Source organism: Protobothrops mucrosquamatus, unplaced genomic scaffold (genome assembly GCF_001527695.2).
Source record: "Protobothrops mucrosquamatus isolate PMUCROS unplaced genomic scaffold, P.Mucros_1.0 scaffold20670, whole genome shotgun sequence".
NCBI lineage: Eukaryota > Metazoa > Chordata > Lepidosauria > Squamata > Viperidae > Protobothrops > Protobothrops mucrosquamatus.
The window spans coordinates 1-2,487 of record NW_015406426.1 but is presented as its reverse complement, the minus strand read 5'-3'; the positions used below and the strand labels follow the sequence as shown (position 1 = coordinate 2,487).

The following is a 2,487-nucleotide window of genomic DNA, read 5'->3' as shown; positions in this document are numbered from 1 at the left end:
GCTTCAATAGATAATGCCCACCTTCTCCAGACAGCCTATTGCTTGATTTAACCATCCATACCGAAGATCCACCCCAGTCAACCGCCTGTGATTCTGCATGTCACGTTTTATGTGGCTCTTTTAAGAAAAATATGTTTCTAGAAAATGAGATATTCAAGTTTATGGCTGGGTGCATACTTAATTTAGTTACTGAACTAATACTTTCTGGAATTAATTTATACAAAGAAATAAATTACTTACAATCTATTTAATATTTAAACCAAGCAAGCTTCAGATGCTCTGAGACGCTACCAGGGGTTCTCAACCTTGGCAACTTTAAGACTTGTGGACTTCAATTCCCAGAATTCCTCAGCCAGGAATTCTGGGAGTTGAAGTCCACAAGTCTTAAAGTTGCCAAGGTTGAGAACCCCTGCGAGTCTAATCCCTAAGTCCTTTATTGCTCTTTGTAGGTATGTCAGTCTTCCTCGTCAATGTGGAGTCTGCCAACCTATTGGCAAAGTGATGCTAGCTTAGAGTCGGAGGCTGGCCTTATGGACAAAAATGCGCCTGGAGCAGAAGACATTGTTATCATGCAGGTGTTATCTCAAACAGGCGTTATCTCAAACAGGAATTGCATAGTCCCCTATGCAATGGTATGTGCATAGGGGACTGCCTTTGAAAAAGCTTTCAGAAAGAGCATGTTATCTTGTGCTGACCACTATTATCAATATGGTGGCAGCTGCACTGGTTGCCTGGTGGTTTTTATATGCTATTCAAGATAATCATCTTTCAAACCTTATTTGTATTGGGGCCTGGTTAATCTGAGGTAACTCATTCCAGACAGAATCTGCTCACCCAAAATATTTCCAGAGAGGCTTTCTGAATGTTATTGATTAAGTGCCATCAGGTCATTATTGACTCTTAGTGACCACGTAGGTAGACATTCTCCATGATCATCTGCCCCTTATTTGGTCTTTCATCTCTCCCAAGGCTTCCTCCATCACTGAGAGAAATTGTTTTGTTCAAATATATTCTATGCTTTTGAAGCGTAGCATACTCTTGAGACTCCTGAGTCTGTTCTGTTCGAAATACAATCACAAAACCAGTCTTTCTATAGAACAAATGAACTTTCATCCGAAAGTGATTTTATTTTTAAGCCATATTCAAAAAACAAACAGTGTTTGGACAATTTTGGTCTCCAGAGGGAGCTATTCCATAAAGCACAGCTTACAGAAAAAGGATCCATCATCTCTTCAAGCTAAACTTTGCAGCATTAGGCTGAGCTTCTCAGCAGCTAAGGACCATCACACTGAAAGAACCTTGGAGGAGATGAAGAAACTGGATGAAGGACTTTCTACGGAGGGAGCAAAATAAAGGAGAAAGGCTGGAGAATGCAGGCATCGATCCTGCTACCTCTTGCATGCTAAGCAAGCGCTCTACCATTTGAGCTAATTCCCCAGCTGTCTGATAGCATTCTTGCACAATTTCCCAGGAAAGAAAGAAGCCAAGATAATGCAGAGCAACTGACAGAAGGTTGGTGCTTCATGGCAAGAGTGCAATCCAATCTACCTATATCAAAGGAAGCCCCTTGAATCAATACATTTGGAGCTTCGGAGGGACACCTGGATTAGCAGTAAGAGAATCCCTCCAACTCAGGCGGGTAAAGCCTCCATCTAGAATGTCCACTAATATTTGGGCTTCAGCATTTTCTCCAAGTCAGAGCATAACTCCAATCTTTTCCTCAGTTCCCAAGTGAAACTCAGCTGAAGTGAGCCAGGTCCTCCAGAGGCCATGGCGATTTAAGAAGTATTATTTGACAAAGAGCTGGAGGCAATTCAACAGTTGATTATGTCCCTTTGATGTTTCTTCCCCATATTTTAATTGCTATTTAACGTTTTGTTTTTCAGATATGGAACTAAGTGATTGTTGGCTGCTGACAAAACTGACGTTTTTGACCTGAGGACCTCTAGCTCTCAAGGTAACTTGCACAGCACAGCACAGCACAGCACAGCACAGCACAGCACAGCACAGCACAGCACACATCTGTTCCTTAGTATGTTGTCATAGACAGATGACAATGGATACCAAGTTTGTTGACTTTGGGCCTTGGACTGGTTTGTCTAAGAGAGAGCGAGAGAGAGAGCAAGAGAGAGCGAGAGCGAGAGCGAGAGAGAGAGAGAGAGAGAGAGAGAGAGAGAGAGAGAGAGAGAGAGAGAGAGAAATTATAATAAGGGAGGAAGAATGGCAAGGCTAACATTTAAAGATTCATATTGAGAAATAAGAGATTGTCTCCTCCTCCTCCTCCTCCTCCTCCCTCCCTCCCTATCCCTATCCTTTCTCCTCTTACATGGAAACGCCAGTCCCAATCAGTTTTCTGAATGTCCTGAGGCAAGTATAGACCTGTGATTACGTACAAAGAATAGAATTGACTCTGCAGAGAGAAAAAGAGACAGCAGAGGGTTGTTGTGGAGATAAGTTGGAAAATTGTTGTGGAGGTGCCAGCTAGGC

The 2,487-nt window shown here is 42.5% G+C and overlaps 1 non-coding gene across 1 annotated transcript; it reads right to left on the bottom strand.

Annotated features, from left to right (window-relative positions):
* Positions 1-1,364: 1,364 nt before the first annotated feature.
* On the bottom strand, positions 1,365-1,437 carry TRNAA-AGC. Its single transcript has one exon. It is a non-coding gene; the product is annotated as a tRNA-Ala (tRNA).
* Positions 1,438-2,487: the final 1,050 nt, after the last annotated feature.